Source organism: Papio anubis, chromosome 13 (genome assembly GCF_008728515.1).
Source record: "Papio anubis isolate 15944 chromosome 13, Panubis1.0, whole genome shotgun sequence".
NCBI lineage: Eukaryota > Metazoa > Chordata > Mammalia > Primates > Cercopithecidae > Papio > Papio anubis.
In genome coordinates, this window is record NC_044988.1 from 43371798 (window position 1) to 43388988 (window position 17191).

Sequence of the window (17191 nt, forward strand, 5' to 3'; positions counted from 1 at the left end):
ACAGGGTGGGAGGGAGGGAAAGAAGAAAGGAAAGGGAAAGAAAACACAGGAAGGAGGAAATGGATGGAGACACTGCACGGAACTAAAAATATATACTGATTTGTTCACAGTAGGAATATAAAAAACAGTTGAATAAATTGTTTAAAATACTTCATAAGTACACCTTCATAAGTACAATATATACACAAAGTATATATTGTCTGTCTTTTTTTTTTTCTCTCTCTCTCTATTAAACTTAAATCCCAGCTAACAGGCTATGTTCGCAGCAGCCAAATACTGCATAATGAGGTCAGTGGATTTTTCTTTGAGACTGTTCCACAAGTTTAAGCTCAGGTTGAGAGACACATTAGGCCTGGTGTACTCCTGTAATCATCATTGGCAGTGATTACTGTTCGGTAATCTAAGCTTCAACTGAATCCAACATTCTTGCCTCTGCTGAAAGATAATTCAGAGGTGAAAGATGAATTCCATAATGCTGACACAAACTGGTGGTATTCATCATAGTGCTTATTCACTAAATGTCCATTCTAGCTTGAATTATATGTCCACACACTCAGTACAGCCACACGAATATTATATAATATTACTTAATTTTTAAAGACTCCATTTTAGAAAAAAATCTAATGTCTCTTTAATCGTATATTTTGAACAATGTCTATTCTCCAGTAGTCATCTGAAACACACACACACACACACACACTTTTCCTGGACCTTTTTACAGCAGAATAATTTCTCAGCATTATTAATTATGTTTCTGCATAAAACACATTTAGGGACTTTTATCCTTTGTTTACTTAGTTATCAAAATAATCAGTCACACAGCTCTTTAATAATGGGCCACTCTTAATAGGTGAAACAGAGCAGCTGTGTTCAAAAAATACCTCTAGTTCACTAGTAACTTACTAACTCTCTTTTTTTTTTTTTTTTTTCTTTGAGACAGAGTCTCGCTCTGCCACTCAGGCTGGAGTGCAGTGGTATGAGCTTGGCTCACTTGCAACCTCCACCTCCACCTCCCAAGGCTCGAACAATCCTCCCACCTCAGCCTCCTGAGTATCTGGGACCACAGATGCGCCTGGCTAATTTTTTCTATTTTTGGTACAGACAGGGTTTCACCATGCTGCTCAGGCTGGTCTCGAACTCCTGAGCTCAAGCAATCTCCCTGTCTTGGTCTTGCAAACTGCTGGGATTACAGGTGTGAGCCACTGTGCCTGGCCCTTACCAACACTCTTAAAACTTGAGCTAATTTCTTTCCTTTCATGAGATTTTATGGTCTGACACTGCAACTTATTACCTTTTCTTCCTTGAGAGTTTCCAAATACTAAAACAACAATCTGCTCAACAAACAGAAGAATTCAATAAATGTTCATTGATCACCTAGTAGTACCTGCAAAGAGACCCTGTGCTATTATACACAGAGTTATTAGATTCAGACAACATGCTTCACAAAAAAAAAAAAAAAAAAAACCTAAGGGATGGTTTCAGATTCTGCCTGTGTCTTAGTTTCAGTCATGTTTGGTATATATTGCCAAGTGGCTATATTTTATATCCCCAACTAGAATACAAGTTTTTGGAGATCATACTCTATGTCTTATTACTGCACAAGACAGTGCAACGTATAAAATATTGTCACCTACAACTGAAAGGATTCCAGTGAGGCTAAATGATGATTAGCTGTGTAAAACCCCACTATTCCATACATTGTATGTGCTTACAATGTTAGCTTATCCTCCTCTTCAGCAGCAAATATCTTCTAGGTGAACAGTAATAAAATAATAGTAAGGCTAACAGTCATGAGTATTTGTTTACATGTCCAATACTATTCTCAATATTATAGTATCCATAGATTTCATCCTTGCGATAACACTAAGGGGTGCTATTATTATTATTCCCATTTTCAGATGAGAAAACTTGCCTAAGGCTATCCAACTAATAACCGAAAAAGCCAGGAATTAAACCCAAGCCAAACTGACCCCAGAATCCAATCTAAATTACTGTCTTCCCAAATTAGAGGTGTCACCACCAGACAGAAAAAGAAATACAGTCCAGGTAGAGGTTTCACCTCTGTAATTACAGGGCTCCTTAGTCAATTTTTTCTAATTTTTGACACATACCTTCCCAATTTTCCTGGCAAAAACCTCCCTTGAGTGGAGGCCACTGACTGTGGTGAGTTTATGTTGTGGTTTGGTAATGTGTACTAACTGGGAGGAGGATGAGACCAGAAAACCCCTTTTGCCCATAGCATGCCACAAATTGAGGACTGAGTCAGTGCATGCTGCTGACAGGCAAAGAGCCAGCTCAGCCTGAGCAGCAACATGCAGGGACTGCATGTGACACCAGACACCCTTTTCAAAGCCACTACCTTCTTCCTTCCCCACAAACCTCTTCATCTCCCACCAAAGTCCTGAAGCTTCACCACAGGATCAAGTAATCCCCCTCTAAGCCACATCTCGTAAATGACAGTCTAATTTCTCCCACGTGTCATTTTTCACATGAATGTTACTATGGTCTTGGCTGTACTTAACCAGAGTTCAGGGTCTGATGGTTTATCTACAGAGACAACGTGACCACAGAGAAGAGCCCGTTTCCATTGCCACCTGAAAGACAGATCCACCAACACAATGTTCACCACTTTCTCACACAGGGCTAAATGAGACTCAAGGAAAGAGCCCACGGTCAAACGTTTCCTGGGTTGAATTGAGGTGGTGGGTTCCCATACAGAGCACAGCACCATCAGATTCACAAAGCCAAATGCCTCAGCATGATGATATGAAAAGATGACAAGCTGCACACAATGTTCAAAATCTAAATTCGAAGGTCACTTCCCACTCCCTAAATAGTTTTATCCCCCAAAAGTCACTTTAGAATCATCTTTCCACTTTTATTCCATATTTGTAATCTGATTTTAATGATCCCGGGGTAGGCCATTTTTTTAAACTCCAGACAGGTTCTGATTCATCTATACAACAAAGCAATATGCAGTGTTAATAAAAGACTAAGAGAGCAAACCAGTATGTGTTCAATGTGATGGCAGTTTAGATTTTTTATTTCAATTGGCAATCATTCTGACATCAAGGTTAAATTGTCCTAAAAAAGAAAAAAAAATCACGCCTCATTCCAAATTTGGTAATTCAAGAAAAATTGAATTATTCTCATGTCTACCTGTGGCAAAAGAAGAAATGACTTTACATCTCAGAAATGTTAGTATGAACGATTAAATTCATAAAAACAGACATGGCTTAAGTTTTTATTTTACTACTTTGAAGTTGTAATATATTCATTTTCCTGGTATTTTTACTTAAAATATCTTTTTTTTTTTTTCTTAAGGACTCTTCACAAGTACTTTTGATAGAGTGGTATAAAATTATCCTATTCCAATGACCATAATATGAAAATCATTTTGCCAGAAAACATCCTAGAAGTTTCCCTCATTTTAGGTACTTGGGATTATTGTCATAAACTGAGGACCATTCAACAATGTTTTGAAGATATATACTATTCTATTCAGAGGACAAGGCATATATTCAGAAAAATGCAAAAATATTCATCTTTTCTCAAACAACTCCAGTATTAAATTCATCTAGACCCACTGATTCACTCAATCTATTTTTTAAGTTTAGTTTACAATATGACATTATTTTTGCCCTCATCCCTTCTTTGCAACACCCCACCCATAAGGGAAAAGAAACAGAGATGAATGAATAACAAAATCGTACACAAATAAAAACGAAATATTTTCTGATAACTAGCATGTCAGAGTAGACAAGTTATTTTTTTCCACTATCACTTTCTTACATGATCTGCAGCAAAATTATGTTGCCTCTGTTTTGTGAATCATCAATACATCATAGCCTAGCCTTTTTCATATATAATAGGAAAAATATTGCAGATTATAACTACCGTTTTTGACATGGAGATATTTTAAATTCAGTTTTATGACATGCTTATGTTCTTTTCATCACTGAATAATTGCTCATTTCCAATACTAAACTGGTATTTCTTTAAACAAAGTCCATGTTACTGCACTAATGGTAACTTTAGGATTTGGAAGGAAAGGATCACAACTGATAAGCAAATGCAATGACGAGCACTGACAAAGACTCAACATTTATTAGAAGGCAATTGCTAGAGAATATGGCTTTAATTGTGCATACATATTTTTATTCATTAAGATGAATAACCAATAAAATCCCACACTATGGTGTCCCAGCCTCATAACACATTAATAAAGTTTCTTAAAGGTTTTGGCAGGGGGCCAGCACAGTCCATTAACTCTTTGCAAGTTGTAAAAAGAAGTAAAGTCATTTCAGTGTGTTTTGTGGTTATGAATGAAACAGCAGGCAGCCTGTATGGAAACGTCACTTTGGATATGGTATTGGTAATGGACGCTTTGCTGCGCAATCAGAACAGTGTGGGGAGAAGTTAATGCATCCTACCACAACCCCAGCCCAGCGCACTGAAAAGCTAATTTACTTCAAAGTGGAGGGAAGAGAGCAGAGGACTACAAGTTTGGAAGATCTATTTATTTTGCTAATAGGCTGTCACATTGCCTCTGGGTAAACTTGCCCACTGTGAAACCCAAAATTACAGAATACATTTTAAGTGACTAGAACTGCTTTTCCTGATTACTTTTTTTTCCTAATAAAACCTGGTTGCTTGGGCATTCACTTGGTGAGTGCTGGATCATACATTACAAAAATGCTTTTCATTTAATACAAGAAGCAAAATTCTATCCTTTGTACTTTTTTGTTTTACATACTTGAATTAAGTCATATAAATAACTACAACAATTGGTAGCTACGTATTTGTCTCTGACTTTGCCTAACAATTTGAATTGAAGTGCTACACATCTCCCCAAAGCTTTACAATGCCATCTGTTCTCATTTTTCATGACACTACAAACATTTTCCTTTGGAAAAAGGATTCTGTATTTTGCTTCCTTTTTAGAATGAAAACTGGAAAACTTGAATGAAACTAAATATATAGAGAAGCATCCAAGTTGTACGTGTAAAGTAGTAAATGCAGAGGGTATTTAAAACATTTTTGTGGTTAAGATCTCTACCCTTTTCATCTGTTCCACTCTAGAGATAAAAGTTCTCTTTTACTTCAAGATTTTTGCAAGAAATAATTCAAAACTTTAAAAATAATGAAAAATGAACTTAAAAAGTGATTCAAATCCTTGAGTTTGAGAACACCAAAAAAACAGAATTGCTTTACAAATTGTTTTTGGCACTTCATTTATACACTAAATACACTAAAATGCAAGTAAGTATGCATACACACATGTGCACATTCACACACACACTCACACACACACACACACACACACACCACACACCCCTCCGTTAATCCCTAACCAAATATAAATAGCATCATTAGTCAATTACTTCTGATTGTTAAAACCACAAATTGGTTATAATGATCTGTCACTTTACATGGCCAAATAATAAAATTTCAAGCAGAAGAGATGATTACTGTAAGTACAATAGAAAACATCATTCACTATTTTAATTTTTTTTGAACTTTTACTGGAAAAAAAAAACAGAAAGAAAATTCTTAACTTTCAAATGTAAACGTTCATCACAGTCCTAAAAGAACTTCCCATTTCAAATTTCATTTGTGTCAGTGTTAATATGTATCAAAATAGTTGCATCTCTTGTACACTGTGGATTTTCTGGGAAGTTACTCACCTTTGATTAGATGAAAGTAAAGTCTAATGAATAGGTTGAAACCATATTGAATTTCCGCTTCTCTGTATATATAATCATTTTTGTCTCTGTTTGGACTGAAAGCCAGAACTCAATAATCATTCCCTAAAAATTTAAAGTATTAATTACACACATGTATTTGTACAATGTTAAGTATCACTGCAACCTGGAAAAACTCGGGGTAAAATTAAAATTTTTCATTTAAAAACAAGACTGCTCTTAGCTTAATCCTCTATAATATTATATTCAAAAATAATTTTTCTGTGTGATTAACAGTAATATTACCTGGGCTATTTTTTAAATCTGGAATTAGAATTCAATTTTAAAAACTGCACTCAAAAAACATCCTGGATTCAGATATGAATGGATCTGGGAAGTTTCTTAAAAGAAATACATTTTATCCTAGATCAATAAGAAACAGCAAGGAAATGCATAGAAACAGGATATAGGGAATATATAAATTGGGTCTACAATGGTTAAGAAATAAAGTTAAATAAAATAATTCTACTCACTTTAAAATGACACTGTGCTGAAAAATAATGAAAATAGATAAAAGCTTTGACCACCCCCATCGTCTACCTTAAAAAAATACTAGTATAGTTACTCAAGGCATGGAACTGGACAAACTGCAATTTGAATCCAGAAGACAGAATCCAGAGCCAGGGATGAAACAAGTCAAAGGAGTTGGTGACCAGGGCAATGGCCAGAAGTCTACCCGTTTATATCAGATTCTGTGTTATCCACCCTGCGGGGCCATCTGAGAGTCTTCCCACATCCCGTGCTTCCCCAGCTGGTGGGCCCCTCCACGTCAGCCCTCTCGTGGACTCCACAAGGAAATCAGAGTTGAACAGTATAGCATATTGTTATTAAAAATGATTTGAGTTGTGACATGAATATTATACTTTCAATAAAGGAGGTATACACTTTGGAAAGCTCTTCAACCTCTAGAAAGATTGACATTTAAAAGATTAAAATGTTTAAAGAATGATCTCTCCACTGACCAGAATACCCACATCAAAATAATGTACCACTGGGTTTTATTGGTAGCTGCAATTTAGCCCATATTAAATGGAATATGGCCTTAGTGTTAAATGCAAATACGTTGCCATTTATTATAAAATAAGTGCCATCTCTAAAGGTAACTGGACATTCCTTAAAAATTAACCATTCTGACATGAAAGAGGCATAAATTAATAAATCCCTGAGAAAGCCTAGCCTATGGCTATATGAAACCTCTAACTGCTTAACTTGGCAACTAAGAGACTCATATAAATAAGTAGAATATTTATTTCCAATTGATGAAAGCAAAACTACTCCAATTCACTTTAAGGTTGATGAGTCACATAAACCACTCATTGATTTAATTTTACTTAGAAATTGCTCATGCACTTTTGTTGCTTTCCTGGAAGGTTATACAAATGATTATATACTTATTTAATTCTTAAACTAAATGATCTCCTTAAGGGCAACATTAAACATACTAAAGTACAGTGCACCATGTCACAATGTGCTTAAGTATCCCTACTAAAATAAAAATTAAAACAAGGTTAGAAAGCAACTAACAACTAGGTTAAATTCAATCCAAAATATAGATTTGGGAATTTCTAATAAATTTTTCCATATTGTTTGAATAGGTTCATCACTGAGTAATGGTGTGAATAATTTAGGTAACCATCTCAAAAGTTTATAATTCCTCTGGAAAAAAAAAAAAAAAACATGTTTAAAACTCTACACTTACAATATTTCACATAATTAATACATGTTTGCTAGATTATTGGATTTAAATTATATGATAAAAATAATACTGCTCACACTTATAGTGCTTTACAACTTACAAAACACTTTCACATAAGCCACCTTATCCTAACAACTGTGTTAGGTAGATATTACTATCCCCATTTCATAGATAAGGAAATTGAGGCTCACAGAGATTAAATGTTTTACCCAAGATCATAGCCCTAGTAAATTCACTGCTTAGAGAATAATTAGCTTAAGTTAAGATAACAGCTACTTCCTGCTTCCCCATTCCAGTTTCAGAGACACACAAACACAATAGGCATCACATACAAAATGTGATAAAACAAAAAATTGTCCATCGATCATGTTTATGCATTACATTATTTGCCTATTTCCATTTGTACTTTTGTAAGCACTGTTTTTGAAAGGTAATATAGCATATAATTACACCTTTCTTTTTAAAATGCTATGATAATCTTCTGACTGCCTGGGAACTTTCCATGGCAGAAAGACTGGGCACAGTCAGGTAACTGGTATTTCTTGATTACCATCCACCAGTAGGTTGATCTTTGGAAAGTTACTTATTCACATGGGCCCCCAGGTTCCTTGTTAGTCACATAAGGGATCTGTAATAAACAATTCCTATGTCCACCATCCATTGTCCACAGCAGTGGTTCTTAAGCTTTAACATGCACAAGAATCACCCAGAGAGCTTGTCCTAACAGAGTTTCTGGCCCATCCTCAGAGATCTGATTTAATAGGTCCAGATAGGGCCCATGAATCTGCATTTCCCAGAAGCTCACAGGTGAGACCAATGCTGCTGGTCGTGGGACCAAACTTTGGGAACCACTGCTACACAGTAACATGGGAAACCAAAACACTTCAGAAAATGAAAATCTGATGAAGCTTTTCTCCGGAAACCTTCAGTGGTTCCCCATAGACCTTAGCATAAAGTCCAAAGTGCTAAATGAGTAACAGTATGTAGACATCCAGGTCTCCACCCAGACGCATTGCTCAGGATCCCTTTCTGGGCCTTTCCTGACACCCCAAGCTGCTGGGCTGAGTTTTATGTCCCTCCTCTGTGCTTTTTTATGTGGTTCCCTGTGTCCTAACACTGTAAGGAACTGTTATCACATGCTTCCTTGCCTCTGTTCTCAACATGCCAGAAGTGGTTTGTAAAAGTACCCCCAACTCCCACTGCTCCAAATTTAAAGGAGAAGAGTCCCCTCATTTCACCTCACATCTTTTTACTTAAGAATCGATGTAGGCTGGGCACGGTGGCTCACGCCTGTAATCCCAGCACTTTGGGAGGCCGAGGCGGGCGGATCACAAGGTCAGGAGTTCGAGACCAGCCTGGCCAATATGGTGAAAACCCGTCTCTACTAAAAATACAAAAATTAGCCGGGGGTTGTGGTGGACGCCTGTAGTCCCAGCTACTCAGGAGGCTGTGGGAGGCAGGAGGGAATCGCTGAACCCGAAGGCAGAGGTTGTAGTGAGCTGAGATCGGGCCACTGCACCTGTGCCTGGGTGGTGATGGGTGAGGAGCAAGACTCCGTCTCCCCCAAAAAAAAAAAAAAAAAAAGAATCGATGCCACCTTGGGCCAAGTAATCAGGTTCCATCTTTCAACATTAGCAGAGCCCTCCTCAACCCTTCTTTATTACTCCCCACTCTGCTCCCCAAATAGGCCACATCCTAGCCCCCCATTAATTCCCCTTCCTGAAGAAGCGGCAGAGATAAGGAAAACCCAAAGAGAGAAGCTGCACTTCTCTGAGCACATCCCTGAATGAGGCACCAACTTCCCCTTCCCCACCAGCCTACTCTTCTCCTCACAGGTCCTGGGCATGCTCAAGGATCTCAAAGCACACAGGGCCAGTGTCAGGGGCATGGACCCATGCAGTCCCATAGAGCCCCACTTAGGTGGTCCCCATGCTGGGCTTCATGCTCTGCTATCACCATCTTGAAATTCTTAATTTTTGAATAAGAGGCCCACACATTAGGTAGCTGGTCCTGAAGGCAAATTATGGAACTGGATACATCTCAGCTCCTCGGCAAGCACACATTATCACCTCCCATTTTCACCCACACTATCTCAGCAGCACAGCTCCCAGCAGCCTAACAGAAAACTGACGCTTTCCTCTCAGAACTTGCCATACTTCCTTCCTTCACAGTAAAACAAAATCATATTATGGATTGTATCATCCTTTTTACATGAACTACCAGGAAACTTTTTAAACACATGATGCTAGTTAATCTAGCAGACAACATTTTTGAACTTGATGGTCTATAAATTTGTACTGTTCCCCATATTTTGATTCTCTGTTTCTATTTCCTTGGTCCTGACTCTCTTTTCCATTGGAAATTCATCATTTATTTTACTGAATATGAATATCCTGCTGAGAGCTATTTGTCCCACAATCCAGTACACACAGGAAGGAGGTATACACAGTGCAGAGAGCCATCCTATACAGTTTGAACTTAAAGAGATCTGACTTCATAAAATATGTGTATACACATGCATACCTATGCTTACATGCCCATTAAAAAATGTGGAAACAAGAAATTTACGCTTGGGAGCAAGGGCCAAAGGAGAAACAAGGGGAAGGAAGAGATTTACTTTTCATTTTTACCTGTATATAGTATTTAATTATTTTCTGTAAGTATATTACTTATAATTTTTCAAAGTAAATAGCTTGGTAAAATGATCTTCTATCAAGCTCATTAATTGGGTGCTTAGCAGAGCAAGAAATGGAAAAATAATGGCTAAAGCAGTTATTACTTAATCTCCAAAGACACCAACTTTCACATCAGTTTCTCACAGACTGTCTAGCATATTGTAACCGAAGAAAAAGAGCAGGCATAAATACTCAGAACAATAAACTTGAAAAATGTAACCTCTGGTATACAATTAATGGCATTAAATGAAAAGCAGTGAAAATGAAAACCTTCAACATCTGCATATACTACGACTATGTTAAGAAGAAATAATTATTAAAAGTTAACTAATGAATAAGTAAAAGTTTGCGTATTTGGGGGTAAAAAATTGTCAGAAAGCAAAAAGATATATTGTCCTGAAAATCCTTGCTTATTCTAAATTTAAAATGCACCTTGATTCTATTGCAAAGAAAGTTGAAAGTATGTCATCAAAAAGTCATTTTTAAAAACTACTACTTAAAAAGTGATCAGATAATTTACAAAGATTATTCTCAAGAAGTCAGATAAAGATAAAGATGCCCCATTTGTTAACAGTGTTTTTTGTTCCTCCGGATAATGTACTGAAAATGAGTCTAGCTTCCTATGGTATGCATAGCTTCCTCTGTAATACTCCAATTGTATTACCAAAAGCAAACATTACTTTTGTTATCAAAGCAAATTTAATAAAGAATTTTCAACTATCTTGTCCACTCACTTGCTTTGTAATCCAGATAAATGACTCCACATCTCCAAGCTTCTTTCATCATCTTGTAAAAGGCAAATAGTAATCTCTCCCAAGAAGCACTGTACTGAGGATTAATTGAATTGCTTTATGTAAATTCTCAGCACGATACCTTGTTCATGGGGGGTGTGCAATAAATAGGAGATATAATCATCATCACTCTTAGTAATGACGAAAAGCTGGTGTATTTTCAATTCTATTGCATACAGTAAAATTTAAATTTAGTTAAAAATAATGTTCAATATTAAAAAATAACAAACTTCATAACAAAAGATAGGTTGGCAATGGCTACCTTAGAAGCTACCTAATTGCCTGGTCACAATTTTTTCTTCGTGTATTTTTCTAAAATAAATTTAATTAATAACAAACTATATAAATAATTTTAACTGATAATCATGTTCAAAGAAATAAAATTTGGCCCTTAGGCTGAGCGTATCCCACAGGAAAGGTATGCACTAACATGGTGGCGTGTATTAGTTTATGAAGTCACTTTGCTAGCCACTATTAAGTCTCTGTGTGGATGAGGTAGAAACTAAAAAAGCTCTGGTTTGAGAAAGGCCAGAAGCAGGAGCAAGTGGGTTCTGCCTAGGTGCGTCTGTATCCACAGGTAAGAAGGAAGGTTCTCCATTGTGTGTGTGTGTGTGTGTGTGTGCGTGTGTGTAGCATTGAAGATAGGGTGAGCCCCTACAAAAGAGAGTGAATCTCTGAAGAGAGACGCTGGAGAGATGCTGTGTCCTCCAAAGGACTCATGCCACCACAGTCACCATGCCCAGGTCAGGTCTACATAACAGCCACTTCAATTCCATCTTGGCTCAAGGCTATGCTGACTTTGCCAAAATTGCTTTCAATCGAATTTTCTAAAAGAAAGGAAAATGAGCATACTTTTCTGCTGAAAACTGTTGTCAGGCCCATAACTAAAGCCATTTCATACAGAATACCCTGGCCAATGTTTAGCACATGGTGCTTTACACTGAAAACTTTAAAAGCTACAACAGCTATCCCTATCCATCTTCTAAAATAATGTTGTAACAGCATTAGTAAATGATGAATAATGTTTGAACAGTGTCTATTAGGGAGGACTTAATGAAATAAAGTGGAAGGATGTGAAATGACTAACATTTGAATTCATAAGCATGTTATACCCCAAAACCATATTTTTGGTACAAGGTGACCATTTTGATCAATTTCCTGATGATACTTAAAGAAAGAATAGCATTAATTTCTAAAGTTTCCAAATAATAACTTTTTCCCAGGTTACAGCTTTTATATATGTTATATGCAACTCACACTAATTCACACGTATAGCAGATAGAATCTAAATTAGATCTTCTTATAAATTATTTCCAGAATGGCCATGAGCAACCAAAAGATAAGATATAAATTATCTAATTATTCAATAATGCTAGGAAATTCTTTAAAAAGATACAAACTAGGCCAGGCACAGTGGCTCACGTCTATAACCCCAGCATTTTGGAAGGCCAAGGCGGGTGGATCACCTGAGGTCAAAAGTTTGAGACCAACATGGAGAAAACTTGTGTGTACTAAAAATACAAAATTGGCCGGGTGTGGTGGCACATGCCTGTAATCCCAGCTACTTGGGAGGCTGAGGCAGAAGAATCACTTGAACCCAGGAGGTGGAGGCTGTGGTGAGCTGAGATTGCAACATTGCACTCCAACCTGGGCAACAAGAGTGAAACTCCGTCTCAAACACACACACACACACACACACACACAAACTAAGCAAAATCTAAATTTATATTATTTTGGAAGACTCATCAAAAGTCCTGCTCCAAACAGTCATATTGCTAATTATCTCATTTAAGATATTACTTCACCATATCAATACTGATTTACTTATTATTTTATACTCTGTTTCTTTCCCCTAAAGACTTGAGAACACTCACAAAAAATACTCCCGCCACTGAGATAAAATAAACAGGTAAGTAAATCTGGGTAAGAATTAAGGTAAGAAAATAAATATACATGGGCAGTGGTAGGGCACAAAAATGTAAGCTTTTAGGTCCCTGATCCTTTGCCAGTAAAGCTGTACTTTCTGTCCCAGGCTCAGTTTCTTCCATGTTTGCTGGGAGTTCCTGTATTACTCTGTAGATCTCATCGAACTTTTAAGAAGGCAGTGGTTGCTTTTCCTAGCAAGGGAATAAGAATAATGAGGTGAGAGCTCCAAGGTGGCATTTGGAAGGCATACTGTTTCCCAGAGGAAAAATACTGAAGAAAAAGGCCAGTTGTAAAGGAAATAGGGACAGACATTATCACCATATTGAAGCCAAATAGAAAATAAAATACTTTTTTTAAGTTTAAAATTCTTTTGTTTCCATGATATACTTGAGTCTGACTCCAAATAACAACCTCAAAACCCTGTTTCTGTTTTCAGTGCTTTCCTGAACTAAGTGTTTTCCCTCAAGTAGCACCAATAAAACCCAGATTCCACCCACTGGCATTCTGTCCAAGCCAACACAGCTTTAATAAGGTGCTTAAAAAAGACTTTGCATGCATTAATGTGAGACACTGAAGGTGCAGGGCAAACAGCAATGCACTGTTGTAGAACTCCAAGTTGGGTTTCTAACCTCCCGAGAGACTGATGACTATAGATGTCACCCAATCAATGAACAAATGAATTTTCTTCAGTTTGTAATACTGTATTTTGCTATCTGGCTTACTGGAAATTTTACCAAGGGTCAAAAGAGGCTATTACTACCAACCAGATTTGGTTGGGGGTGTGGCATCTGAAATGTACTCTTTTCCCCAGGAGTTGAAATTGGAAATGTACTTATTTAAATGCATTGGCCTTGATCATAGTGGATGCCTAGATTTCCATTAACTTTTAGTCTTGTAAGTCCAGGTAATTTCAGTTATTGATCTGCCCTCCTTTCAACTTCTCCATCATCAAAAGACATTTATTAAGTACCTATTTGTTTATCTTACTCTCAGAGGTACCACATGGAGAGATTTCCGAAGAAACACTTCTTGCCCTCTAGGGAACTTAAAATCACTCCTCTCCTGGTCTCCTACCGGCTTTAACTCGATACCATTAAATAGTTGCCTCATTCTCCTACTGCAAAAACATTTCTTCAGTGCTGGCTCTTCATTAGGGGTGGCTAGTGAAACTCATGTAGATCACCCAATTTGGTAGAAACTCTGATGGCTTTAGCCCTTCATCTCTCCCAAATGCTGCACCTTCTGAAGTTTGGCACAGCCTCTGACAACTCCCTATCTGCCATGTTCAAAGGAGCTTTCCATTTGTTTGTTTTTAATTCTATGTATTTAGAACTACCAGTATTTTCAACAAGAGGACCAAATCTAAGACACAGATAAATTATGTTACTTTGAATATTAACTATTATATAGATTGACAAATACTGCTATTTTATCTCCAGAGAAACTTTAATATAGATTCATCTTGTAGCACTAGGGTGAAAAAAAAAAAAAAAAAAAAGCCTAAGTTGAAGAGATTTTTCCAAATAAGATGTAATTTAGGGTTACAATGTCAAAACTGTAAACCTAAAATTAAACTACTAACTATTTTTGTTTGCAGGCTTCTTTTCTCAAAATTACAACCGCACTACATTTGTTGCAAAAGAACAGATTCAAGCCAGGATTTTGTTCATTCACATGTTATTCCTGCTTTACACGTATTTTATGGAGGAGTTACTTTTGCTGGCATTTTTTTTGTTTTGTTTCTTTTACTAAATGGTGAGTAATGTTAGAGATAAATGTAACTGCCTACAAACACTCCACGGCAAAATTTGGAAAGAAAGCTTGAGTAAGTAACACTACATCTGATGGGATATAAGAAATTAAGAGTTCTTCAGATGACAAGAAAGTAGCATATTCTTTTTAACACAATGGAATTAAAGCTATGGTGAATAAAGCAATGTATTAAGAATCCTCTGGAAAGCCAATATCTTGAATCATTACATCAGAATCTACACTGTGACCCTTATAACAAAGGTTCCATCCCTGGGAAATCGAAGAACTTCACTATGAAAGGATGGAACCACACCAAAAACACTTTTCCAACTTCAATCTTGGGAGAGCATCAAAGCAACAGGCCCTCGTCCCTGGTAAATTGTAATCTGGGCGTACTACACTTTCTTCACGTTGAGCCAAGGAATTTCTTCCCAACAACAGGCTGTGGTCTGATGGGCTCACCTTTCCAGGTGGGGAGAAAGCAAAATCAGGAACAATATGCCCTGAATTCTCTTCATCAAGGATTATCAGACATCTGTTTTAAATTTTAATCTCATTAGTTATTATTGATAACAATGACAATGTAGATCCATTGCAAAGGCTTATACCACAAAGAAAACACAACTCTTTCTAATTAGTACATGCTTCATAAACAAGGCAAAGGCGCCTCTCTGAAGCTATTTTAAAGCCCTTGTTGTGGTTCACAGGCTCAGAAAGAGATGCTTTGAATTCTGCTTCCATGTATTGTACTAGGGGAAAGCCATGGCATTCTCCAAAAATTATTGCGAGGCATCTTTACCACATGGCAGGATTGTTCTGGGCATGGGGCCCCCTTTTGACCATACCTACAGCACCAAGGAAACCAGGAGTCCTGCCTGGGAGCCCCAGTTTCTTCTCCGCTGTCTCTCTGGATGCTGGAATTGCAGTCTCCTCAACAGTGGATCACAGCCCATAGTTCTCATATCTTTTTAAACCCATCAGTCCCACACTGTCAACCTCGTAATCTTCACCTCCCCTTCACTTTCTCCTCTTCCTCCTGCCCTCTCCCTTATTTGCCTTTCTGAAAACCCCCTTCATCAAAGTGTAACTTCCTCGGGGAGAACTGCAAAGAATCAGCCCAGTGCAGATGAGGTTCCACCACCCAAAGTTTCTGCTCTACAACCAGTGAAATCAATCTCCCTACACACACACACACACACACACACACACACACACACACACACACCACATCCCATCTTCATCTTCCTATTCCTCTCAGCCCCTCCCAAGGAGAGTTTTCTGCTCTGAACTACGTTATATCCTACCTACTAGCCCATCTACTCCCTCACCTCAAAAGTCTGAACCCCTCTAAGGCCTCAATCAGCAGCAAGATATTAAACTCTGCATCCTCAGGTCAAGCCAAGCCAAATGTTGACATACCAGGAGTCTCTGCCCCTCTGACCCCAGCTTCTGGTTGATATTCCTACATTTCACTTGAAATTCAACATCCTCTTCCTTACAATCTGACTACTTCCCCATATCGCAAAGTAAAAGCCTTGTCCAGCTTTAAAAGTTAACCGCTCTACCTAAGTTCCAGATTCTGAAGTTTCCTATTCCTTGAATAATACTGCAAATAGTTACTAAGATGCCATACTGATTATGCGGCAGGAACTATGCTAAACATGCATTATCTGACCCAGAAATCATAAGAACGCTATAAGGTATAAATAGATTTGGTTGAATCACACAATATTTGTAATATTCAGCTACATTTAACCCATGAAACAATTATTTTGTATTTATATGTACATTATTATTAGCTCCATTTTACAGTTAGAAAAACTGAGGCTGATGAGACAAAGTATCTTCCCCAAAGTCACACAGCTCAAGTATATAAGACCCCAAGGCTCACAGCCACCATACCACACTGTCCCTCAAGCTTATCTTACTCCCCAATTTTGCACAGAGCTGGTCCTGTCTGCTGACCTTTACTTAAGTAATGCTCATGTCCTCTCCATAACTTATTTTAACAGCCAGGGTAAGACCCACATTCTCCCATGAAGTTGTCCTGACAAATTCCAAGCCAAGCTGGCCCCAGCCTCCCTTGGAATCCATAGTATAATTGAGCAAGCTGCCCTTCTTATGCCCTGTATGCCAGCTAATCATTCTTTACCAGTGAGTCATCTCTTCTCAAACTGAACTGCTTGGTTGGCAAAGCTAAGAAACTCTGGTAAGTATGTCATTTTCCCTTTCTGAACCACCATATCTCACTTATTAAATGAGGGTGTTAGAAAAAGACTACCCTGTTTTAGAGAAAGCATTAGGAGCCTGTCTGCTTAGCACTACCCTTCATTACCTTTCCCTCCGCAAAGCACAAAGGAAGCAAATCTTGGCTGAATTAGGAGGTAGCAAGTTGTCAAGCTCTCCTTTTGATCCTTGGATCCCCATTTCCAATACATTGGTCCTCTCAGGTATTTTGATATTGCAAAGACTTCCTCCCTTGTCAACTGTTTCCAGTCCTTCATCTCTCTAAAACACTTTCTACCCACTAATAGAAACTTTCAAGAACACAGCTTGGAACATGTAACTTCCTTGATCAAACACTGGCAGAAGCTCCCCATTATCTAC

General features: G+C 37.6%; 1 protein-coding gene across 21 annotated transcripts in view; it reads right to left on the bottom strand.

Annotated features, from left to right (window-relative positions):
• The window catches only part of NFIB (nuclear factor I B), a 241206-nt gene that overhangs the window by 122221 nt on the left and 101794 nt on the right, over positions 1-17191 (bottom strand). The window lies entirely within an intron of this gene.